This window comes from Phlebotomus papatasi, chromosome 2 (genome assembly GCF_024763615.1).
Source record: "Phlebotomus papatasi isolate M1 chromosome 2, Ppap_2.1, whole genome shotgun sequence".
Taxonomy (NCBI): Eukaryota; Metazoa; Arthropoda; class Insecta; order Diptera; family Psychodidae; genus Phlebotomus; species Phlebotomus papatasi.
Window position 1 is genome coordinate 31,243,804 of NC_077223.1, and position 27,488 is coordinate 31,271,291.

General features: G+C 31.6%; 1 protein-coding gene across 2 annotated transcripts in view; it reads right to left on the reverse strand.

Moving 5' to 3' along the window:
- The window catches only part of LOC129803479 (uncharacterized), a 41,230-nt gene extending 28,926 nt beyond the window's left edge, over positions 1 to 12,304 (reverse strand). For both annotated transcript variants that reach the window (XM_055850072.1, XM_055850071.1), the window contains exon 1: positions 11,950 to 12,304. The gene's annotated coding sequence lies outside the window, so the exon portion shown is untranslated. The remainder of the gene's footprint in view (positions 1 to 11,949) is intronic.
- Between the last annotated feature and the right edge of the window lie 15,184 nt (positions 12,305 to 27,488).

Genomic DNA, 27,488 nt, shown 5'->3' on the forward strand with positions numbered 1-27,488 from the left:
GTAAACCCTTTGTTATAACTTCTGCAAAAATACCTTGATTAAAATTCAAATTTTCGAATTTTATCCAAATTGTACTTAATTTTTTTAAGGTATTTTATTTAACCTTGAATTCTTGTATCAGGAATAGGGAAGGGTAGGAAGGACAGTTTCGCACAGCTGAACTTTTTTCAGGACTCAATTGCTAAACGAATATGAATCATACTTAAATTAACCATTATGTTAGTTTCTCTTGAGTATTGACTATCTGAAAATATACCGCAAAATTACTAAATAATTATTTTTCGTTCTAAACATCTTGATTTTCGAATTCGAAAGTAACGTATGCATAAAACTATTCCACCCTTCACTATTGCATTTTCCTGAAATCTTGTTCAGTAAGCAGCACAACAAGTGTGTCTAGATTAAAATAGAAAATGTGACACATTCCTCTCGTTCAGTAATAACCTTACCGATTTGAGAGCTCTCTCCGGTTAAGGTTTTTCCTTTACCGATTCGAAGGTATATTAGAAAGAACTTGCCTAAAAACCCGTTTCATGTCCGTTCGTGAAATGGACATTTATCTTTATAAAATTGCAATTCAAACGTTCTGCCATCCTGAAATTCCACAGAAATTCACTTTTTGACACTTGTTGACATTGTTGACGATTGAAGTGTCAAGAATTTCGAAATTCGGAATGGCAGAATAATCATCCTAAAGCGGCGGGTATATGAACTTGCACTTTAGGCTTCCGCTAGATTTTCGAATAGATTTGGCTTGGTTTCGGAGTGGCTTTGTGTCTTCGAAAGGTTATTACTGCACGTAGCCATTTCGTGTCTCACTTTCGGTAAAACGGTTCATATTTTTTCCGAATAATCGGAAAAATTGTGTGAAGGAACAGTTTATAACATAAACTTGTAATTTAGTTGTTAAGTTGGTAAGTTTAGTTAAAAGGGTAACCGTACCAAATTTCGGCATTGTTGCATGCAAGTCTTAAATTTGATTGAAATATAATATTTTTAATACAAATTAATTTTTTTTCTTACTTATTTTTCAGTAGTGTTGCTTGGAATCGTATAGATAGTGCATGCATCGTCTTTGTTTTCTCTAAAATCATTCTTGATATAGGGGAAAGTGGCCTGCCTTTGAATGCTTCAATTTTTCTCTTATTTCCCAAAGCTAAAATTCTATTTTGTTAATCGAAGTTAATAGAAAATATTTAATAGTATTAACATGGTTCACGAAATAGAATTTTCGCTTTGGGATATAAGAGAAAGATTGAAACATTCAAAGGCTGCCGTATTCAACTTTCCCCTAATACATTAAAAAAAAAATAAAAATATAGATGTGGCTTTGGGATTTTGACCACTTTGTCTCATAGTTCCTTGCCCTTCCGGAATTCTTCCAAAGTCTTTTTCACATAATTTCTTTCATCGAAGCGACATTCTTTGTTTTTTACATAGTATCTGAAGTATGCAAATACTAAAAATCCATGAAAATTTGAGGAACGGAAGAACTGGCCGAAATTGTAAGCTGGCCGAACTTTGGTACACTCCCACTACACCTTGAGATTTCACTTTGTAATAGAACAGAAAATAGCATTGTAAAAAATCCATATTATTGCAGAATTTTAAGTTAATTGTAACTAATTTGACACTCCACTGTTAAAATTCAATTAAATATTTAAACGAATCAAATTTATATATAAAATTATTAAATTAATGAATTAAATTGAAATTAATTCTAGATATTTTTAAGATTTGAATAACTTTTTTGTAAATAAATTATAAAATAAATAAAAGAAATAATAAATTTTTTTTTTATCTGTAACAGATGTTCTATGTCATATTGTTTTGTACAATAAGATACACTCAGAAACTTTTATGTAATTTTCTTAAAACAGTTTTTAAATGTCAGAGTTTTATAAAAGAAAGTTTAATTTCTCCCCTTGAATTTCTTACGTGCAAAATTATATATAAGATACGGTGGCGATGTGTCACTTTTTTGTAAATGATAGATACTTCTTGGCTTAACCAAGTGGATAAAAAAATTCTCAATTGCCCTATTGTTAATTCTTTCTTCATTCCATATCTTGGCATCACTTTATGTGAGGCATACGAGAGGCTTATTGAAAAATATCATCGAAATATGAATACTAATGGTCTTGCATACGAACGTGCTTCCTTCTCAAATACACGAAAACATAATAACTCTTTGCTTACCATCGATACAGCGACATTCTTCTCTCTTTTCAACCTCAAGTATATATATCACATAAGTAATTTAATTTTATTACTTAACCATATGGAGGAGAATAATATGTATTAAGCGTCTCAATGCTTCTATTTTCAAATGCACGAGTGGGAAGAGTGAAAGACTTTAGATTTTTGTCTTGTTGTACCATTGATAAATGTGCAAAAAGACGCATCATCAGGAAGATGAAAATGACTTTATTAGCAGTGGATGCGGAAATTAGCATATGAGTATGTTATTCGAAACATTTCTGCATGTTTTTTCATTAAATTCTCCGTGCAAATCTCTTAATGCCCCAATTTAATAAGAATTATTGCGATTTGGCGAAGAGTGAATTGATTAATGTTTATTTTGTGCAAGAATTTATGCTTTGAATATGTCCGATATTTTCAAAGTTCAGTTTATATTCACTTTATCGAAAACATAAAATCAAATTGAAAATTTTATGATATTCTTCCAAATTTAAGTATCGAGCCATAAATTAAACCTTATTTGCCAAATGACCTTTTAAATATGATTATTCCTTCTGGTTAAATTTTAATTAGGGTAAGTGTGCCAAATTTCGGCATAGTTGCATGCAAGTGGCAAAGCTTCAAGTTTGAAATATAATATTTTTAATACAAATTTATTTTTTTAATTTCTTTTTCTTAAAGCGTGTTGCTTGGAACCTTGTAGACAATTTATTGTCTTTATTTACTCTAAAATCATTCTTAATACATTTTAAAATGAATAAAAATGTAGACATAGCTTTGGTGCCCTATTTCGGCCACCTTCATTCTCATAGTTCCTTGCCCTTCGGTAATTCTTCCAATGTTTTCTTCACGTCATGTCGCTTGTCGAAGCTACATTTTTTGTTATTCTTTTGCATTGTATAATCTTTAGAGTAAGTAAAAACTTGAAATTCATGGAAATTAGAGGAACAAAAAAGGTGGCCGGAATTGCAAGCTGGCCGTAATTTGGCACACTTACTCTATAAAAAAAAACTATGGCGTCATAGTTTCTTTTTAAACATTCAAATGAATATTTAGTTGTATAGTTCATCAAGAGAAAAATCGATATTTTTAGTAAGTTTAGGAGCAGAAAAGAAGTCAAACTAATAAAACACCAATTTATTTTTATGATGCAATATAATATTGGAGGATTATGCGCCAATATTTCTGGTTTTCGCCGAAATTCGTTATTATTGAGTTTTGCTACCAGAAGCCTTTAATGATGAGAACAACTTGGCAAATTTGCAAGAATTGTTCACAAAACCCATCTGTAAAATCGATTTGAGATGAATTTTGGAATGAATATAAATTTTCAATTAATAAACCTGTCGAGGCTTTTCTATTTTCAAATGGGTTTATTGCATCAACTCACGAGAAAAGCACGCACAATCGCAAAGAGGCGTTTTGAGATTTAGTCATTGAAGGCAAATGTGTTGACGATAAGATTTTACTACACAAACTGTGAATGTTTCAAAATTTCACAATCTAACGATTTCAAATGCGTAAACAACTAATTTCAATAAAAATTATTGTAATCTCAATGGTATGAATGTTTGACAGAAAAATATCTGTATTTGAAAAATTATCAGTTGGAAGAATATAGAGAATAGATTGAGAACAGTGGTGAAAAATGTATATAAGCATAAAATAAAATTCACTTTGCCCCAATTCTGTCAATTTTATTTATGTTACACATTTTCTTAGCATCTTCATCTCTCCACACAATAAAATTGTTTATACCGCATCAAAGAGAGCAACATCATTTTCCGCTTACAAGAAAATGATTCCCTCGTGATACCAACGATGAGATCGTAAGAATTTCTTCAAAGAGACTCTCATTGAAATCATAACTCAAGAGATATTAATGAAGAATTGTGCGGGTGTTTTGTGATGGTCTTTCGGGGTACATTGGCGCGGCATTTTGTCCATTAAATGTACATTAAAAAATATAATAGCATGGGAATATAACATGTAATTAAACATGCTTATGCGGAATAACGAAGAAAATGTTTGTTGGGATATGTTGACTTTAGTCATGTTAGAGATTTAGTACTATATATTTGTAAGACAGAACTTTTTACCTTGTTTAGCATAATAGAAGAACCTTTATAAAATTAATACTGAAGCGCCCTGAAGCGTACCGAAAATAATACTGAGGGCTATCAAAACACGATTTTTAGAATTGCAGGGCTTTCTCATAAAGTACTGTCAACTATGTGTAATATTTAACAATTTAGTACATGTCTGTACTAAATGATTTTGAATTTTTAACATATCCTGGAATCGTAGATAAATCTAGAAAATATATAAAATATTCCTACTAAATAAATAATGGCCTCATATTTGTACTAAAATCAGCCAATGAATAATATTAATTCAGTCAGGGGCCTCTTGACATTTCAGTTTGTCATACATTTTTGTATAGAGGCACTGAACACTATTGGCAAGTTCTTCCTAAAGAGATTTGACTTATTAGCCTGATATATTTCGAAATCGTACATTAAAAGCTTAAAAGTTATCTAAAAGTACATATTTCATAATGCTCGCCGAAATAATACAAGAACTACGAGGACATTTGTTTAAGTCGCGGTGCAATATCTGCAAAATTTTTATACAAAGAAAAGTGAAAAATAGCTTCACTTTTGATTAGGCTTGATGTGCCCCTGGATTTAGTATTATTTTTAGTACATGTTAAATGAAATTGACCACTCCATTCCCGTCTCCTTTATATTAACTTTGGAAAATTTTATACATAAAATATGTTACATATAATATTATGACCAGACTTTTGAAAAATAAGTTGCCAAGAAAACCAAATTTATCAGTTCTAAATATAGATTCATAGACTATTGTGTTGATGGCATAAAAATTAATTGAAATGTAAGACAGTTAAATATAAGGTTAGAATTTCTCTTTCATACATTGTACGTATTAAACAATGTCTGTGAAAGTATCAAAAGCAATTTAGAACACGAATGTACTAAATATGGGTTTTACCTTAAAAGAGAATTATATCAAGGAAAAATCTTATAAAAGAACCTTAAAATATGTGATATTGTGGTCTGTTTTTTTTAGTAAAAGTGAAATAATTAAAAAAGTGATTTATCATAAAAATTTATAAAGATTTTAGTAGTTTAACATTTAAGTTTCGTTCGATACTATTGAATAAATAAACATAAAAAATACAAGACAAGCAAATCTAAACAAATTTAATTTGAAGAATTTAATATTTAAGAAAGAATGAGATGATAGTACTAAAATTTAACTATATTTTATTCTTCATGTCTATATTAGTTAAATAAGTTTTTTAGCACAAGTGTAGTCCAATTACCAAAAATAAAAATAAGTGAAAAATGATTACCTAGTACTAGTTTTGAGTTATACCTAATATATTCTTAACACTTCGAATCTATCAAATTTTGGCAAAATTTTGGATTTGTTTTCGAGAAAAAAATTATACTTTTTATAAATCGATGATACCGGCAAGAATTCCTCAAATGTTGCCTAAATATTGACGCCAACTCTTTCAAATATATTTTTTATGTAGATATAACCGTGTCGAAAAAGTGTTGATAAATTGTGGACTATGTGTTGATCTCAAAAAGTCAAAAGACACGCTTGACGTCACTGAAATCTCAACAGGTGGAACGAAAATTCTCCCGCGCGTACCATAATTAAATTACATCTCACCTTTAGATTCACAACTATTTGCATATTATTTGCAATATATATAATTAATCAGGTAGTGTTAGAACAACGTTTCTTCATTTAGCTTCGTGAAAGGCAAGAAGAAGAGGTAAATTGAGGAAGCCAAAAAAAAGACAACTTATGAGCCAGTAAGCTCAATGAAACTGAAAGAATAAAAATGTGAAAAAGAGCGGAACGCATTGAGTAATTTGTATAATTATGTTCACTCTATGAGCTTATGCTGGGAAGTACGATGAGTTAGAAAAAAGAAGCATAAAATATGCTTAAAGAATTTTCCGTGAGTTAATTAAAATCTTGACTTGATGTTGTCTTATATCCAAAACACGTTGAGGCATCTATTGTCAATTGATTTATCTGCACGATCGAAGCGGAGGAGGTAAGTTCAACAAGTGTTAATAAATTATGCATGAGGAGTTTGCTTCTTTTCAATTACAAAGTCACTTTTCTTCAACATTGAGCGAGAGCCATGAAGACTTTTTGGTGAATTGCGGGTGCTTTAGTGACTCAATGGTATTAAATATAGAAATAAGATTTTTTTCTCCTATCAAATATCAGCATAGATTATTATTTGCTCTTGACGAAGCCGATTTCAAGGTTTACACGAAGAGGCAATTGAACTGAGAACAACTTTTTTTTTAAATACTCTATGTTAGATTTTCTAAACCTTTATGCTAATATATTTAAATAGGGGAATGTAGGCATGGTTCACACAGAGTGAACCTGCAAATGATGCGAATTTTCTCTTTGTTTGCAAAAAGCTAGGTCGTTACATCTTACCCATACGATAGTTGATTAACCTCACAAGATGAGATGAGAAATGGTAAGCCAGCTAGCTCTTTGCAAACAAAGAGAAAATTCGCATCGTTTGAAGGTTCACTCTGTGCGAACCATGCCCACATTCCCCTATTAAAATAAACTGAGAAATTTTGGATTTTAGCAATAATTTCCAAATAATATAAAACGAAATTGATATTTATTCTTTCAATGTAAATTATTTTGATCTTCACAATGTTTCTCCGAATTTAAAGGGTCATCTAAGATCTATCTAACCAATATTTTATTTTTAAAAACCAATAATAAATAAAAAAGTTATGATTTTTTAAATCCAAGAAATAGATAAAATTTTAAATTGAAAAATAATTTGGGAAGGTACTTCTTAAAACTTTTTAAAAATATTCTATACAATAAAAGTGTGTTTTCTTTATTTTATTGGGAACAGTCTGATTTTTTTTAATTTTTGGTGGTCTCTAACAGTACGATGGCGGTGGATGCTAATATTATACAAATACGATTGGCTGGAAAATGTTTTTACCGTGTAAGATGTGTACATTCGCATTCAAGAATATATGTTTACTTAAAAGATATTACGAAACACTTTAGGATAGAACAACTTAATTCAGAACTTACTAGGGGCAGTGCGTTACCTTCGAACGACTCAAGCTTCGGTCAACTCATTTTTTTAATATTCCTGATTGAATTGACTCAGTCATGGCTCTTATTAAAAAATTTTAGGTAAATACTTGAGAAGCTATTAAAATATGATATTATATTGGGTCAAATTAATTAAGAATATATTAAAAACATAAGTTGTTTGAATTTTGAGTTTTCTGAACGTAGCGCACTATCCCTTACTCCAAATTGGAATTTTTCACAGAACATAGATTTTATTCTTGGTAATACAGAAATAAATTTTTATTTTTGTTATATTATAAGTCTTATTTGATTTTTGAGCTTCAGATAAATCAAAAATTCATTCGTATTAATGAGTTTTATTAAAAATATCCCCATTTGAAGCAGAGGTCCTTTTACCCTATTCTGAATAAAATTAAATTTTCCGATCAATTTTTAGCATTAGAAGTTTATTGACAATAAAAAAGTAAATTTTACTTTTTAAAAAATTATCTACATTTAGAAATCCTATTACAAGAAATAATACAAAAGTCTTTTTTTATAATAAACATACAAATACATTATATTGAATAATAAAGGAACGGAATGTTATATTCGTAAATAAAAAAATTAATATACATAATTTGAGCTTATGATTTCGTCAAGTCAAAATAAAATGCATGAACATTTGAATGGGAGATTTTTTTTTTATTTTACCCAGAAAAACATTTAAAGGTATATCTATGAAATTTTTCTCAGTACGTTCAAATGATTCATTCTGTACAAAAATGTTCCATCCGATTTGGATTTTCATCAATAGATTTACGATGATGCTGCTTCATCATCGCGTGGCATTTCTCTAATATTTCGTCAGTTGCTAGTATATTTCCAAATATTCAATCATCAGACAAAATCAAGGTTGAGTTTATCTTCGTGTCTTTGCGTAGTGTTCTAAAGGAAACAGATGCCAAAGTAACCCAAAAGCTTATATCCCTAAAAATTTATTTAGGGTGACTATCATATTTGTATAAAGTTGTTTAAGTAAATTTCTTGTATTTCCCTCTGCAAAAACAGACATCCAATGCTTTGAAAATTGAACATGAGAAATAATAAAATAATAACAGAAAATTTATTTTGGCAACATTTCAAAATTTTACTCTAATAAATGCTCCCTCGTCGTGTGTCGATCTCTTTGGGCAAGTTATTTTGGCCACCATGTTCAACATTTTTGTCTACGGAGAAAAAAATATAAAATAGTTCTCAAATAGTAGATATTTTTGGAGCACCAAACTCAATAAATTTATAATGTATTTATAAAAATGCGTGGAAAGAAATTCACGCACAGAAACATGAGAGTTGTAGAAAGTAAAAGGAAAAAAAATGAGACCGAGTTTTTTTTGCTCTCGTCCAGCAATAAACTCAATCACCAGAGTAATTCTTATCGGCAATTTTATGAATTAAAATTTTTTAAAGAAGTTTTTTTCATTAGTGCTGTAGATATCTTCTGCAACTTTCCGAAAATGCATTCACTGAAAGCGCGTACATATTTTGTCGCCTACAAAAGAGCGCGTTTAGCGCGTTTACTTTCAGTATTTAACCCATTATTGCTAATGGTACGAATAGTTGTTTTTCCTTTTTCGAATATAAGAATGTAAAAGTCAGTTCTTGGGTCACACTAAATGCTTTGTTCATGAGGGGGAGTAACAATTTTTATTATAAGAATTGAATTCTATATTACATAAAGTTAATAAAATTATTAAAAATTCTTTTTATTATGGCTGATATGAGATAATAATTTTGAAGATTTGAAGTATATAGGGTCGAAGGATCACCTGTGCGGCAGGGAACATTATTTGTTGACAGTTTTGTCAAAATATCAAAACTTATTTTATATCTAATAAAGAAAATGTGATTATAACGTTTTTCCATTAATCTAAATTCTAGTAAGGTTAGGTGTTTAAACTTCGAATCCCAAATGGGGAACCCCAGAATAGAGTGCCAATAGGTCCTGACACGAGTTCTAAAGTGCCAATAAGTGTTTCTTTGGGATCCCGGTCAAAATCCCTAAATGTAAAGCAAGGAGCAGTTGGCATCCAGGACAAAAAGATCTGTGGGATAGTCATCTTTTCGAGCTCTTCGGGATTTTGGCTTTTCGGGAATTTGGCTTTGGGATATTGGTTTTTCGGGAATTTGTCTTTCGGTATTTTAGCTTTTCTGGATTTTGACATTCAAGATTTCGGTTTTTCTGGGTTTGGACCCAATAGGGATTTTAGTTTTTCATGGTTTTGGCTTTTCAGGATTTGGGCGTTCGGGATTTTGGCTTTTCGGGATTTTGGTGTTTCGGGATTTTGGTTTTTCGCGATTTTGACGTTCGAAATTTTAGCATTCGGGATTTCATCCGGCGTCGGTTGCATCATCGAACCTACTTCCTATATTTATTGACCTTAAAAATATTCTGTATATTATTTAATTTAAAAATTAAAAGGTTCTCAGTAGACAGTATTACTTAGAAATTGATAAAGAAAATATTCCTTTAAATTATTACAGAATATATAGAACTGTACATTCATCTTAACTAAAATTATTTATAACTGAAAATATTAATTTTTTTCAAATTAATAAAAATAATTATATAAAATTTTATTGTATTAATAAGGTAATGCTTCATAATGTTAAGTTGTACGGACTCGAACCCAAATCATTGACATCTCGGAGCATGCATTTCATTACTTTACTTATTAAGTGTACAATAATCTAGAATTTAGAGCACTTAACTATGGTTTAGCTAGATTCCTGATTAATTTTGGGTTATTTTGTGTACAAAATTGATAATTTTATTGACGTTGAGAGTTGGGAGACACATCCAAGATTATGGGTAGGTGTACTTTAGTAAATCAGGCATAGTTATTAAGGAGTTCATTAAAGGGGATAGAGATTTGGCCATTGTTTTCACCTTGATTGATGCATAATCGATTCAGGGCAGGGACAATATCAAATGGTAGTCTGTGTGATGTTCAATGGACATTAATTAATAGTTTTGAACATACCCATGGACCACTCTCCAATACCCATGGTCCCAGTAACCCTTCGTTAGGGTAAAGTGGTACAAGTTGGACAATGGCATAAGTTGGATAGGGTTTTTTCTTGATAAATTTAGTACTTCATTCTTATTTGTATATTTTTAATGCTTTAGTTTTATAATTTGGTTCCTTGTGCTTAAAAAAAAATTAGTACTGTATTTATCAAGAAAAAATCCCTGTCCAACTTGTACCGGCGAATTGTTCAATTTGTAACGGCGTTATCACACTTTTACATTAAAATTTTAATGTGATTCACATTAATTGTCGCTTGTGAGCGTCCAAATATGTTATTTGTGTCTTTGAGTTACTTAATATTTGGGTTTTTTTTCTATTTATTGATAAAGAAGTGGACTTGGCCTGCAAAAATAAGTTTAAATTTACCTAAAGCATAAATATTTTTCACATTAAAAAATTAAAGAGAAAATCGCAATAATTTTTCGCATTAGTGCTATAAATCAATTTATATCAAATTTTGCGGGCCAAGTCTACCTTTTTATCAACAAATAGATCAAATTTTGAATATAAAATGATTCAAACACACAAATTACACATTTAGACTCTCACCAGCGACAATTAATGTGAATCATATTAAAATTTTAATGTGCAAGTGTGATAACACAGTAACACTATGTCCAACTTGTATCACTTTACCCTATGCCAGCTATTTTCTGACTATTTTGCTAATTCACAGACCAAAAGCGTTTTCGTTTCATAAATTTTTTTTGTTAAAAGTGAATTTATATATAAACCTAAGGCTGACATGACTTCTTTGCGATAATATCGATTATAAATATTGAAATATTCAAATAATTGCTGTTTTTTTATAGCTTATGCAGATATTTTATAACATTAATGTTCTCAAAATTTTGTTACAATAAATGGCCCGATAGTGCGTAGATTAGCACAAAACCTCTAAACTTCCTTTTCTTTCAAAAGAAATTTAATTTTAGTGCGTTACGTCTCCCTAAAGGGTTAACGCAGGCGAATGGCTTTTATACTGTTTTGCAAGAGCGATATATCTTCGACGTTGAACTTTTGTGACCGGCCGCAGATTGGCTAATTTGAATAAATGAAACTGTGTCATGACGAAAAAAAAGGCCTTATGCAAAAGATCTGCAAATACAATTGAGCTCACTTCAAAAGTTTATTGAATTATTCAAATGTATAAATTGTTTTTTTCTTCTTATTTGTATTCCTATTCATTTGAATTATTCTTGCAGATGCTACTAAAAATGGGTGGGATTTCTCAAAGGAAGAGAACATTGTGTTCAGTATGTCTTTCATGATGTTTTCACTATAAGGCACTCTACTGAGAATCAAAAAATCATTTGAGTTTATTAAAATTTTTTCAACTATTTCCATGTAGCATAAATTGGCGCATATCACATGTATATTGTGCAAGAGTCTAATTTCCAAGCCAATGTTAATTTGTTTATTCTAATGAGAGATTTCGAAATTAAAACGCCCAATTCTTATTCAAAATCCATTCACTCAAAATATATTACGGGTACACTCACACATTGATTTTTTTCAAAGATTGTGCTAAACTTACGAGAAAAAAGTGATCTCAAAATAGTTTTTAGATGTTGAGGAAGAAAAAAGGTGATGCTTTATATATCCAAGAAGTTGTTAAATTGCTTCAATAATTCACTGGAAGTATTTGTTGCCACAAAATTCACGATCAACGAGCACCTGTTGATGTCTTTCACTTTTACTATTTACACGTGAATTTCTGGGAGGTGCACCAGTGTCACTTTAATGGGTGCCTTTGAGACAAACAAACACTCAATGGTTATTGATTAACACTGCAGACAATCACCAATTAATTGATTGAACGAGAGAACTCTGATGCTACCGTAAGTCGTACAAGAGTTAACTTCTGCGACAGCACGAACTACTCACCGCGCACTCTGAAGACTGACTGAACGCGGGAAAAACTCGAGGGGTCCGCTGAAGCGCTGGCGCCCAGTGTCGAACTGGGATTCCTCGGTGACCTGAGTTGACCGAAAAGTTCGTTGGGATATCAACGCAATTCACCGACAATTCGCGTGCTTCGTTGTTTATTTGCATTAAAGAGCATTTTTTAGAGACTTCTTGACGCCTTCACTTTGATATTACTTAATCTTATCACGTACCAATTTCAAAGTTGCTATAATTGCTAAATTTGTTTATGCTTTCCAACTAAATAGAAGATTTATCATAAAATTTTCATCATGTGAAAGATTCTAATTTGTCATCTTAAATCTTAAATCTTAAATCTTAATCCTTCTTGTAAGATTCTACACTTTTTTCGCACAGTAAAGACTCGATTAAATTATTTATAAATACATAAAAATACAAAATCAAAATTGTGCAAATAATCAGGTAATGAGGTCATACCAATCTGACCCAAGTATTCTATGATAACTCTTCTTATTAGGCTAAGGTCAGGGAGAATGACTCAACCATAAGACTAGCTTTTTCAAATGTTAAATTTATTTCTAGTACTATGTCTCATAAAGTTCAATTTAGAACTGTTTAAACTTCTCATATGCGAAGTTCTGCATCGTATTTTATGCAAATTGAATAAAATTTTATATTTTGACCTCAGAGAAGAAATCTTAATGCAGAGGCGTGCAAGAACCGTTGAAACCGAATAAACGTCAAATGAAACATGTGCGTCAATGGTCAAAACGCTACTATAAGAAACTTATTTTGACGTTAATTCGGTTTCAACGGTTTTTGCACACCTCTGCATAATGGCTCCGGTACACCTCTTAGATCAGGAAAATTTCCTGAAGTCGAAATTAGAATCTTTTTCCTTCTTACAAGTTTTGCATATGACTATCTTATTCTTTCGCACTCTTCTTCTTCTTTTAAACATCACAACAAATTCAATTTAGTTCAATCAAATTTGTAGTGTAAAAGAATGAGATAGATATATGCAAAACGTTTGAGAAAGAAAGGGATGGGAATTTTGATTTCATGGAATTTTCCTGATCTAAAAGGTGTGCCGGAGCCATAAAGATTTAAATTTTAGCAATTACACCTTTTCATTTTGAAATAAAAAAAGCTTTAGGTTTTAGTTAAATATAGTATTTTTCATGTCAAAATTCTAGATTTATTATTTTTAATTTAAAAGGTCCTACTGGCCAGTTTCAACAGTTAAAAAATCTTATGAGTTTGAAATTTCAAACAGAAGCTCAGATGCTTGAGATATTTTGAGACTCTAAAATTGAAGATCTTTATCGAAGAATAGGGTAAAGTGATATAATTTGGAATTAGTGTTTCAAGTTGGACAATTCATAGGTACAAGTTGGACATGGCTTTTTTCTTGATAAATACAGTACAAAATTTGTTTTTAAGCACAAAGAATCAAATTATAAAATTAAAGCATTAAAAATATACAAATAAAAATGAAGTACTAAATTTATCAAGACAAAAAGCCCTGTCCAAATTGTACCATTTTCCAATTTGTACCACTTTACCCTATTCATAAATCCCCTTTTACAGACCAATTTTTTTTTAAAGACTTTAAGCTTAAAGATTTATCTTATATTCAGTCTTAATGGCTCCGGCACACCTTTTAGATCAGGAAAATTTCATTAAGTCTAAATTCGCGTCCCTTTCTTTCTCAAAAGATTTGCATTAGTCTATCCCATTCCTTCAGACTCAAAATTAGACTGAACTATATTTAATTTGGTGCGATGGTTAAAAGATGAAGAAGAGTACAAAAGACTAGGACAGACATATGCGAAACTTTTAAGAAAGAAAAGGATGTGAATTTTGACTTCATGAAATTTTCTTGATCTAAAAAGTGTGCCGGAGCCATAAGCGTCAAAATTAAGGATTTCCTACTTTGAGTTAATAGATAATGTAGTATTTTTTACATTGTAGGCTCAGTATTTATAATTAAAAATTTAAAAGTTCTCACTTTAAAACTTTGGTCTAAATAAAGAAATGCAATCGATAAATATTTTTTTTTAATTCAGGATCTTTATTGAGGTATATAAATCAGTATGTGAAATCAAAATTCACATACTTTTCTCACTCAAACGTTTTTGTTTTAATTTATCTGTTTGAAGTTTTTACCAAGCATATTTAGAACATTGCACTGCTGCCTAATCTACTGCAGTTTTTATAGATTTATAGATCTAACGGTGCTGTCACACTAGGACTTTTTTGTGCACTTTTTTTTATTATAAAACCCAATTAAATTGATAGATCTTTACTTATTTATTAATATAAACAAATACTTGGTCCACAAAGACCAGTTTAAATATGTTGAAATAGCATAAATGTGGTTGCTCAAATAAATTGGAATTCAGCAAATTAAAATTGCTCATTAATTTCAATTTTATTGTAGTTGAACAAGTAGTCTTTTGAAGAAAATTGTTAATAAATTTACTTACTCGTCATTAATATTATTTATGGCCAACAAATAAGATAAGTACAGTGATTTAGTGATAAATTTGTACGGGAGTGAAGCTTCAGTATCGGGAGGAATTTTCTAACTTCCTCCAAAGCCATTCGAAAGAAATTCTTGTGCCAAGAAATGTCCTGTTTGTATGCCTTCACAGAGATTTTCAATTAAACTGTATGAGAGTTTCTTGAAATTGAGCAAATTTCTTGAATATTGTGTTCTGACTGTGAGAATTTTCAAGTAAATTCTAGAAATTTTATTTTGCTCAAGTGGCTCAATTGAATTTAAAATTAAAACGTGAAAAATCCTAGTGTGTGATAGCACCGTAAGATTTATTGCAGTATTGACCTGGAAAATAATTAAAGAATATAGAACTAAACATTAAAATTAATTACTCCGAAATATTTCTTAGATTAGAAAATTTCCTGCAATCAACATTTACTTCACTTTCTTCCTCAAAAGTTTTGCATGTCTATTCTTTTCTTTTATATTGGACTAACTAAATTGACTTTGTTGTGATGTTTAAAAGAAGAAGAAGAGTGTAGAGTGTGATAGATATATCCCAAAATTTGAGAAAGAAAGGGATGTGAATTTTGATTTTATGTAATTTTCATGTGAAAGGTGTGCTGGAGTAATAAAAAAAAATAATTTAACTATTTTTTAGTTAAGTTATTTAAAGCCTGCGTTGTTAATAAAAATGATTACTTTACTTATTATTTTAATCTATTCAATTCAGTTAATGTACTATTAATACTTCAGAGCTAATGTTCATATTTTGGTATTAGCTCCTTATGTAGATGATTATTTAGTGTCAAAAGAGGAAAAGTATCTATCAAGGGAGCGCGGGTAGACACTATCAAACCCACTCATAACGGTCATTGAATTTAAATTTTTTTACGTTAATTAATTATAAATTTCATTGATTTAGATAGTGTAACTATGCAAGAAAATTAATTGTTAATCAGAATTCAAATCAGGAAAGAGGATGAAGGAAAATATTATCAAAATCGACACGATGTCAAACTTTTCTGGCGTACTTTTATGTATAAATTCTGCAATACTTACCACTAAACAAGAAAAGTTTTTCATTTCTAATGTTCTGGATTGAAGGAGTGACTTAACTTTAAGATATCATTATCTTTAATACTATTCAGGTTATTTTCAGTCATTTAAGTGTTAAGCTATGTAGGGAAGATAGTCCTGACAAAATTATTTTGTTATTTAAATTTATTGGATTTTCTTAAGAATTATTTTCCATATAACTGTTATTTAATTCATTTTTACTCAAACGGAACTCCTTACGCATCTCTTGACGAACCCCAGTAGCATCGTGCACATGTCTTATGGTTCAATATTGCAAATAAAACCGTCAGCATGTGAAAGAGTAAATTTCCTCCGTAAACACTTCCACGTTCGAGTGCACTGAGAACATTTTCAATAGTGGAAGGCAATTGTTGGTCAAAAACGGGTTCCTCAATGTCTTTTAATACCATAAAAGGGGAATCCACTCATTTGATTTATTGTGGTGCTCAATGAGAATTGCATTCAAAGAAGCAGAAATGTGACTCGTTTGATCTGGCGTCTTTCATCTCCTTCCACATTGTCGCACTTTTTCACCATACCATCTTCCAATTTTCCCGAGGGGCTGATTGTCTTTAGCGTGGAATCATGCTGAAGTCATTTGTCACATTAATAAGGATCATACGAAATATGAGAGTTATTTCAGTTATTACTTATTCACGATGGATTATACCTCAAAATTTTCGACAGCCAGAATAAGTTAATACACAAAATAACAATCTTGCATCAAAACTAATAATGTCGTAGATTAAAGATTATAGTTTGATGTCTTAGGGATTGTTTGATACTTAATATTTTTGTCTTAATATTTTTTTTCTCTTTAAGGGGTGGATAAACTCTTGTGGTCAAGCGTGGGATATCATAGAGTTGATCATCGTAGTCGATGACATCGACTATTATTTTATGTCAAAAACCGGTAGATCGATATGGTTTTTTCAAATGGGCAAAATGTCAATACAATGTTTACAAATCGATCTGCCTTTTCGATAGATTGGCAACTTGAACGATCTTAGGTAAATAGGGTAGAGTCAGTACTTTTTCGCCAGTAAGCACTTTTTCGCCACCTACAAATAAAATCACTTTTTCAGGGAATTATGAGCTCATGGAACTACGAAATGACTATTACTTCGTAACCTCTAGTCCAACGGATCAGAAAACCATAACTGGTGCTCCACCGACTAGATTATTTGCAAGTTAATTGAAGAAATTGTCGACAAGGTGAACAGTCACCAAAAAAATATGGAGTTCTTAATAAACTTGTCAACGCTCAGACAAATTGTCTTGCAATATTTTATGTTTTTGCAGTACAGTATTTGATATTTTTTCACTGAAAGTCACTTTGTTATTAACTAAGCTTCGCTCTAATATCATTATTTAATAATGTTTTCCAAAAAAATAAAGAAATACGGATGTGGTGAAATAGGGCTTACTTTTTTCGGTTGTGTAAGTACTTTTCGCCACTCATTTTTCCAAGCATTTTACAAGTGGCGCACCTCGCGGAATTTAGTTGAAACAGATGTAATTGTCCATTGATTTTTGTCGCAAACAAAAAATGTGCAAAAAATCATTCGAAATACTCTAATAATTGTCTAATATAGATGTTAAATAAGAAAAGTACTGTGCAATGTACTTTTGCGGGTTTTCGAAAGCTGCTGTTTCTCAAATATCAATTAAAAACAAGTGGCGAAAAAGTGCTTACACAGTGGCGAAAAAGTGTTTACAAAGTGGCGAAAAGTACTGAAACATGCATTGTTGCAGGAAATGTATTTTTTCAACTAGATGCCCAAAAATTCCCGGAAAGTCTCCTGGGGGTAAATTCTCTAATTTTCGTGACTTGGTCACCAGTGACAGACTCACGAAAATATTCGACCACTTTGTTCTCACTTTCTCATATTTCGTGATTCTGTATGCTTGAGTGAGAAGCTCGTGACAATTTTCCCGCGATTTTTTTGACAGAAGTGGAGAAACCTTTTAGTACGGATTTTAGTACTCAATTTGCTCCTATTTTTAAAACAGCCCGCATACAAAGATACCATACTTCTGTATTTATGAAAACAAGACGTCAATATGAGTGGCTCCTGTTTTTGAACTAGTGTACATAATTTTGCGAAAGAACAAAACGTGAATTAGAATGGTTTAATATTTGATTTATTTTAATGTTAATGGATCTACGATTTCAATGTTTTTAAGTGTTACTCCTCTAAACTGTGAGATTTTCTTAAGAATAGTGTCACAATTTCAACCATCCGAAAAAAGGGTTTTATTGAGAATTCCAGCCCATTTCGGTAAGAATTTAGTTATTTCTTATTATTGTGATGTCTATGGGCCTCAAAACTTCTTTATAAATCTATTAATTTCGCAATTTTCCTTCTGAATTAATTCTGAGTCACTGGATCATTATTCAGGGAGAAGTGTCACGAAAATATCGTGAGAAGTGTCACAAAAATGAGCATAGAGAATCACACTTAGTAACAAGTTTCGGTATTTTCTCATTTTTAGCACTTCTCACGTTCTCACGAAGTTACAGAATTTACCCCCTGGTTCATTAGAGAGACAATGCTTCAAAGCACTTGTACAGAAAATTTCTTTTTATTTCGACAAAAATTGCAGGAATTACAAAGGTACAAAACCTTAAGGTGACGAAAAGGGCTTATTCTACCCTATCAGTGATTGTGACGATCTTTGCAATAGATGGATAGATGAGTCCACCTGATCGATTGGTACGATTTGACAAAATATCGACAAATCGTAAATAGAGAAACACGGAATTTCGACCTGGTCTTCTAGTTAGCAAGAGTTTCCAGTTGACTAGAGAATAAGGGAGGGGAAGAATCAGGTCGAAATTCCGTGTTTTCGATCGACAATCTCCACGATAAATTGGCAATCGACACGATATTATCGAGACATTGAGGATCGATACGAAGTTTGTAAAGGCAATCGATGTGATCCATGGTTATAGATAAATGAATGCTCACGATCCTTATGATAAATTGGCAATATCAATTATTATTTAGCTGTGATCGCTATAATCTTGCGAAATATTAACAAATAGGGGATCTTTACGTCAGATCGGCAGTCGACATGATCTTATGGATTATATCTATGATTGATACGGAGTTTACGGTCTTTGCAATAAATCGACAAATATGCACGATTCTAAGGATATCTTGGCGATAGCAACGATCTATTCGATATAAGGTAGTCGGTAAAATATTGCAAAATATTGACAAATCCCAGGATCTTCATCATGGATCGGCGATTTGTATTACAATCTTCGCAAAACACCAGCGATCGATACGATCTTCAAAGAGATAAACAAATTGGAACAACCTGTTTAATGGATCAGTGACTGAAACAATCTTACTAAAAATCGAAATATCGACAGTATTAACAATAGATCGACGATTGACAATTACCGTGGAACTGAGGCATCTTTTAATTTTAACCCCTTTAAATTTGGCTTCTTCTGCTATTTTTGATGTAAAGATTTAGTTTCATCGAAAAATGAGAGAAAAAGCCCAAATTTCAAAGCTGCCCCACTTAAAAGGTGCCCCACTTCCCCCTACTAGAGGCACCTTTGAAATTGGGATTTTTCACCTATTTTTATATAAAATTGAGCCTTATCGTGATTTAATTTAGCTGCACAAACAAATTGAGAAGCTGAATTATATTTTGATATAGCTCAGTTCTACTTAAACATAGGAAAAAAATCCCAATTTCAAAGGTGCCCCACTGTCAAAGGTACCCCACTTCCCCCTACAGTAAAATCAATAAATTGTTGCTAGAGTAAATCATAAAAGGCAGTGGTTTTTAACTTTTTGCAAAAAAAAGTATAATTTATATATTCTCACTTTTTTGTTACCTTTAAAACTTAAATATTTTAGAATCAAATAAAAAAATATCATCTAAAAAACATCTGTTCTATTTTTCTTAAAACTCAGTGGAAAGTGAACAGTTTTGGGACATGAAAATTCTGAAATAAAATCCAAGGTTAATTGTTTCTTCGTGTGCTACACACACCAAATATTTTGCGACTCTGTGCCAAATTAAATTAGAGAAATGTCTCCTCCCCATTGACACAATTATTTCACTTGGGTACAATTCTATACTATTTTGCATCCGTGACTCACCCAAGCGAACTTTCATTCTAATAAGATTCAAATTGCACAAACTAACAATACGGAAATAGAGGAATCTGTTACTGATATAGAAAAGAAATCAAAATAAATAAGGTGATGAAAAGGCAGGGCATGGTATTTTTTTTTGGGAGCTGAAATGCCTTGAATATGTAGTTTTATTCTAAGTAGGGAATCTCGGAAGCTACGAGTCATCTCATAAGTTGCTGAGTAATTTTATTTTTGAGCATCATAAATAGCGAAGCACAACAAGTGATTAAAAGCTACGACTTATGACATGATATTTCACTATTTCACCGAAAGATATAAATTAAAACCCGCCCAAAATTGATTGGGGTTATGTGTTGACTCGGTTCCAAAGCCTGAGTATAAGCGTGACTGAAAAAAAATCCCTAATATGATTTAGATGAGTGAGATTAGGACGTTTCCTCATATTCATATATTTATATGAGCACTGCATATGGCTACGGTGCGAGGAAAACTGCTGCTTTCTCGAAATTGGGGAAAGAAAATGCACTTTTGCTGCTTCACCATGAAATTTAATCATTATAGCGTACATGAAATTTTATTGTTATGTATTCAAAAATTAAAAGACTTTTCCTCGAGTGTGGCTTATTTGGTTTCGAGTTCTTTCACCTCTCCTTTTTTCTAAGTCCCTAATAATCGGAATCACAGATGGAAAATATTACCACAGATTTTCTGTATTCTAATGGTTATTCCGGTTATTCCTAACCTAGAATTCGGATTCATTATGAGTTTTTTTTAAGTAAAAGTTAACTAAGACAAATCTATCTGATCCAGTGAGGGAACCAGTTAGTGGAGAGTACTGTATCCTGAGCTGAAAGTTTTCTATGAACAGTTAGATAGACATTATATCCGTCATTGAAGTACGCCAAATCACCTGTCTGTGACACATTTACTGAATGTCAGATGAAAGAATACCCAGAAAATTACTAAACAGTGAGCCTGAAAAAACAAGAATGGATAGAAGTAGTTGACAATGTCTTCAAAAAGAGTTAAAGGTTTTGAGATGCTAGGGGTACTAGGGTGATCTGCCGGAGAGTCTATAGGACTGGAAGAGGTTAGTACGAGGGGCCTGTAGGGGAATTCTGTAACGATATGACAAAGTCATATGGCAAATTTTCATCAGTTACTGGAATGGCCATTCCAGTAACTGATGTGAATCTGTTTTTGAATTAATTTATCCGAACTTGCGACATACATTTCTTAAAATTTGTCATATGACTTTGTCATACTATTACAGAATTCCCCAAGTCACCTTTTGTAGTGACGTTCCGAACTAATGAGTATGTCAGTAACTAATCCTTTGAAATCTTATGAAGTCTCCTTTGGGACAGTAGATATTTGTAGAAATTTTATGATTTTAACTTCTAAAATATATATAAATCCGAAGAAAATCGTTAGATCCGTTTTTAGGAAAATGCTAAAATCTGTAGTAACCCTACATGTCTACATAAGCTTATTCGTATCCGATATTCTATGCAAGTGAGTTGTAGTTTGGAACCATAATCTTATTTGAGTTGCTGTGAGTAAGGATATGCTTTCGTAAATGCATGTCTTTATTAAAATAGCCTGTTTTTGTTCTAAGGGGGTGCTCGTTTGAAGTCATTACTAGGTATGTACTATTATTTTTCTAAATACTCCGTAGGCAGATCTAGAGAAAAGTTAGTGAATAGTTACTGAGAAATATGGTCTGATTAAGTTTGATTGCTTAGAACTCAGGTCAGAGGCACAGGTGGGATAGTTTGATTTCATCGCCAGACCTATATTACCCCCAAGAATACTAGAAGCAATTTTCGTAAAATCGCCTTTAAAAATATTTTTTACGTTTCTGCCCACCTCACAATGATAGGGGAAATATTCTTTGAAAAAGTATTCTTAAAAAAATTGCTCATACACTGAGAGAAAAAACAGGGGTGCGATTAACATTTTTTCCTCATAACTTTAACACTTTTTAGGTGTAAAAATATATCAACATTTTTTAATGTTGATTTTATATCTTTTCAAAGATAAAATTAATATGAAAAGGGTAACTTTAACCCCTAATACACCTAAAAAGCATAATATTTACACCGATTTTGGATCAATACTGCAGGGTTAAATTAACATTTCTGGAATGTTATTTTAACTTTTTCGGATTTCTCTCAGTCAGTGTAGTGTGTAGAGGGTATAGAGGGCTTAATTCAATACAAACTATTTCACATGATGTGATGGATAGGAAAAGATGCGAGATCGGGATGAACTGCAGCAATTAATTCCTATGCATAACTTTTTTACATTATTAATCATTTGTCCCGATCTCGTTATCCTATTGATTAGATCTCCAATATTGATAATCAAATATACAACACATGATTACAAGTTATGTAAATAGTACTTGTTTTCTGAGGTTCCGGTAAAAATTCTGAAAGCTAAAATCTCTAAAGCTAAAATCTCGAACTCCAAAATTTCGAAAAGTCTAAAATCCCGAAAGTCGGAATCATGAAAGCCAAAATCCCGAAAAGACCAATATCGCGGAAAGGGAAATTTTTGGGTTTTAGGAAATTATTAGTTTCAATTGCTGGAAGGGAAATTTTCTTTGTGTTGGGCTTGGGAAATTATTGGCTGTTCGGGATTTTCGTCTTTTCGAGATTTTAGCTTATCAAGGATCTTTTCTTTCGGGATTTTGGCTCTTATGGTTTTGGCTGTCACAGCTTTATTCGATTATTTACTATTTAATTTTGGAAACGATTAAAAATAAAAAGTAAAAGTGTTTTAGTATAACTATAAAAAAGACTAACAACAAGTTGAAATTACCATAGTTGAACTTTCAAGAATAAAACGATAATTTTAATACTATTTTACTGTTCAACAAATTACAAAGTTTATATTTTATTTTTTGGGAAGTCAGCTTGTTCTGTTTGTGAATCTGAATTAGACCCTGTGGAAGTGGAGACTGGGGCAAAAAGTCACAAAACGGATATTTTATTTTTTTACAAGCTACTCGAACGCTTCAAAAATGTCCAATTAGCGCGATTTTATAGGAAATTTATCGCTCTAAAACTTTGTGAAAGTAATTTTCCACTATTTTGTAAGGAAATACGTTTATCGAGCCAATTTCTAAAAGGTAATTTCGTGACTATTCTCAAAAATGCTGGGGCAAATAGTACCAGACATTGGGTATTATCATATTTTTATTCGCTTCATTACGGGCTTCCGTAAATTTGAAAAAATACCTAGAGGACATATTTTCATAGAAAATTTATTCATCTACACCTTTGTAAAACACTGTTTTCTCTGCAAGAAAAATGAGAAAAAGGGAAAAGCGCTTTTTAAGATTTTAGAAAAAAAAAACACACACACAAAAGATTGCAAATCGTTTGACCAATGCGAACAACAAGCGGCGAGACATGATAATGACGGTTCTTTTCGTCGTGAGACATTAGAAATTGATTCGCTTTTTTGTTACTTTTTGCTCTATACCTTTTGTTACTTTTTACCCCAAGTGGCCATTTTTTATTAAAATAATTTTTGGAGAAAAGAACTTTTGTGAAATTCTAAAATAAATAGCGGATTCGTATTCAAAAAATCCAAATTATTTAGAAAATATTCAACAGTGCATCAATTTTGGAAAATAAGTAGGTAATAATTAATAATTATTATCTTCTGCAAGGAAAATATTTCAAAAATAGGGCTAAAAATTTTGATATATTTTTATTTTCTAAATTCCTTGTTCGAATTCTAAGAAATGTACAAATAGGGAGAACCGACGTTGGGTTTTATTTTTAATAAAATAAATCCAGAATAAAAATCTTTTCTTCCCAAAAAAAAGGAAGAAAAGATTTTTATTCTGGACTGAATTTCCTCCCACCCGACGACTACCGGATTATCCATTAAAAATAAGAAATTTATAACATTGAAGAAGGTCTATATAGGCTATCTATAGAAAAAAATTGAGCCGCTATCTTTTTTACCTTGGAAGATATTGAATTTTTTGATTTGTGACTTTTTGCCCCAGTCTCCCCTAATCATTGTAAAATTCAATTTTCGGCTGAAAAATTAAGTTTTTGCTATAACAAATTAGACATATTAACATGATTCTATGTTAATCTCACTACATAGATAATCGTATAGTAAGTTCTTGTTAAAGAGCATTCTTACTGTATTAACGCGTTGCATTGCAATATTATTTCTTAATGTCATTTTTGCATGAAACTACCCCACCTTGTCCAATCCGTATTCAATAATTGTTATTTGTATAGGTTTATTAACAAGTAGTGACATCTCTTTTAGGAGTATTGCATCACAATTAACTACCGATTTTCCAAGGATTTACTAATAGTTGTGTGAGTAAGTGAAAAAGTCATCACATTGGGTCATTAACATTTAAATTACACCGTCGTGTGTCAATTCACGTGAGAAATGAACCTACTTCATTGAATTAAATGTGAAGCATTTAGGACATGTCATTTATCATCATAACACTACACGGTGACCCGATGAGGTCACCAGCTGCAAAAATAATCATGCTGTAATTTGTCGTGCCGTTCTTTTTATATCTTTTCACTCCATGTATATTTTTTCTTATTCTGTGTATTTGAGGAAAATGCATGACATAAATTCAATTAGGGTGGAAATTCCTCCTGTTCTGTCGTGTGACAAAGAAACTGCGACAATGAAATAAATATTCTCGACGTCTATCATGTAATTGTACATAATTCTCTTGAGAGTCGCGCCAAGGGATAGTTTTTTCTCTAGTCTACAAAATACATTTTATTTTCTAAACGCAACCACTATAGGGGGAAGCTTTGATGTTTCGCATATACGCTACCATCAAACACTTCGTATTTCTTCCGTATTCCTTTATGAATCTCACATATGGCTATATATTGTAATAGCTAGCCTTAAATCCCATCTTTCCTGAAAAAATTGAGAGTCTAATCCTTTTTTCCTAGTTTCAGGAAGCAAAAAATAAAAACAGGTCCAAAACTGTAATTTTGCTGTGCAATACTTCAGACGATTGTGCACAAATTATATCACTTTTCAGAAAAACGACTATCACAGAGGGTAGAGGGGTTATTAGGGTTCACATTTATGTAAAAATCTTTTAGGCTGAAGAGGCACTTTTTGTGGGTGGATGAAAATTCACAAACTTGACTCACATTCATCGATCGCATATAGAAGACTGCTTCTTTCAGACATTTTCCAGGAAACTTCATTTTAGATACGATCCCTCATATTCACATCTATTGTAATCTACCGATTTAATCTACCACTAAAAAATAAAACTTACATAAATTAAAGTTGATAAACAAGAAGTGATTTGACTCAAATAGACCGCAGTTGAGTATTTTTTAAGCAATTTTTGCATTTCTTTGATATAAAAATATTTTTCAAGCTTGCACAAACTGAATGTGCAATGAAAGAATCACATCTGCAATAAGCTCATACAGTTTACAACTGATTTTTGACAATCTTTGACATAACCTCACTTTTGTATTGTTTTTTATGTCAAAGAAAAGAAAATTGCCCGTGAGAAGCTGTTTTGTGAAAATTTTAGCCTGTTCACCTGCTGAAGCTCAATATCTGTGCTAAATCCCGATTCCTGCAGCTGCAGGAACAGAGAAATCTTCAATGAGATGCGCATTCAAACGTTTTTGTGCATATCCGGCTCTGTGGAGGAATGGTGGAATCTTGTGTGGTCTTCTCGCTTGCAGAGTTTTAGTCAATTTTTAGCTTTAAAAACTTATTGATTAGTGTAAATTTGGTGATATTTGGACTTTTCAAGAAAGTATTCATCAGATTCAACCGTTTCCGGAGTGAAATTCTCATAGAATCGAGCAAAAAAATGGTTTTTAGTGTCAATAAAACATCTCTCAGAAAAGTTCCAAAAAAGTGATATTAAAATCTTTTATTCCTTGTACAAACGGTTTAATCAAGTAGATTAGAGTTCCCTTTAAACAATGATGTGCAACTTTTAGTGTCCGGTGCAAAATTTACGGTGAAAATGGGGTGTTCAATGATGGCGTGAATCGTATGCGATAATAGAAACTTGATTCATCTATCGGATAAATCGCCATTAAATTTTCATTTTCCTCTGGAGGAAAATCTAAGGATTTCCTGGGATTTTGTGGGGTGGGATTATGAACCTTATAAGTAAGACATTTTTTTGGCATAGTTGGAGAATCCATACGGTTTGCATGGTAGTCAGAAAAAATCACTGAACTTGAACATCATTTTTGTATGCGAAAGTTCAAAGCCTCCCCCTACTTCCCATTTACATTTTGATTACGATCTAAATTGCAGAGAAGGACATTTGAAAAAAATATTGAGGGTGAGGATTACTGCAAGAAAGTTTTTCTTGGAAGAATACGTCTTCGCATATTTGTTCAGGAGTAAGGTGTTTTATTGTTAGTGCGTCTTAACCTCATTTTAACCGACCTCGTGCTTGATTTTTATGCATCTGGGTGTAATAAAGGGGTGGAAAAAGAATTGATAGAGAAACAGTTGGATAAAAGACTTAGAAATCGCGTTTTGAGATGATAACGTAACTTGAGTAAAACTGTAATACATTAAGAAAATCTATAGGGCAGTAGCGTGTCTTATATCGCTAGAATCTAAATTTATTGTCGTTCAGCAGAAATCTTTAATTTTATAATACAAAATGACTTCGAATAATCAGAAAATTAGCCGAGGTCTTAACTTAAGTACCAACATTTCTCTGTAAAATTTAAACAAAAAATATAGAATTTGTATGAGCCTACAAGACTTAACAGCCTACATCAATAATACAATTGATTTAATAGAAAAGCGTGCGTTTTATTATAGGGGAGATCGGGGTACCTTTAGCCAAGGGTAGAATTAGACAGTGGATTTTTCTCGTTTCTCTTAAAATGCACATTGAGCAAAGTATTTTTTAATGAAAGTAGGAACACACCCCGATATTCCTAGAAATATTTATAAGTCGGATCCTGTTATCCTACAATTTAGAAGCATTTTTATAAAATGGGTATAAAATTGTAATTTTGATGTTGGAGTTTTTGGCCCAGTATTTGGTTTTAAAAGTTGCTAGTCAAGATCTCATAGTTTTACTTTGTTTCTGGTTTAATAAAGTTAATTAAGAGATATTTTTAACTTGGACAATAATTATCTACTTTTTTATATAAAATGATAAACACTGAAACAGACCTCGGGGCAGTTGTAGCCACTCTTCCGTGGCGGGATAAAACTATTGATGATTTTTCACTAATATATGGGTAATTGTTAGATGAAAAAGCACTATTGATATTCCTAACAATTTCTTCCATTCAGATGACCAATTTGTGAAATAGATTTTTTCAGGATTTTTGCATAAATTTTGCCGAAATTACAAGAATGTCATAAAAAAGTTGAATGCGGAAATAGGAAAATTCACCGCAAAGTCGCGCTCAACAGTCAGAAAGGTAGTATTGCGATTCAATGATACAAAGAAAG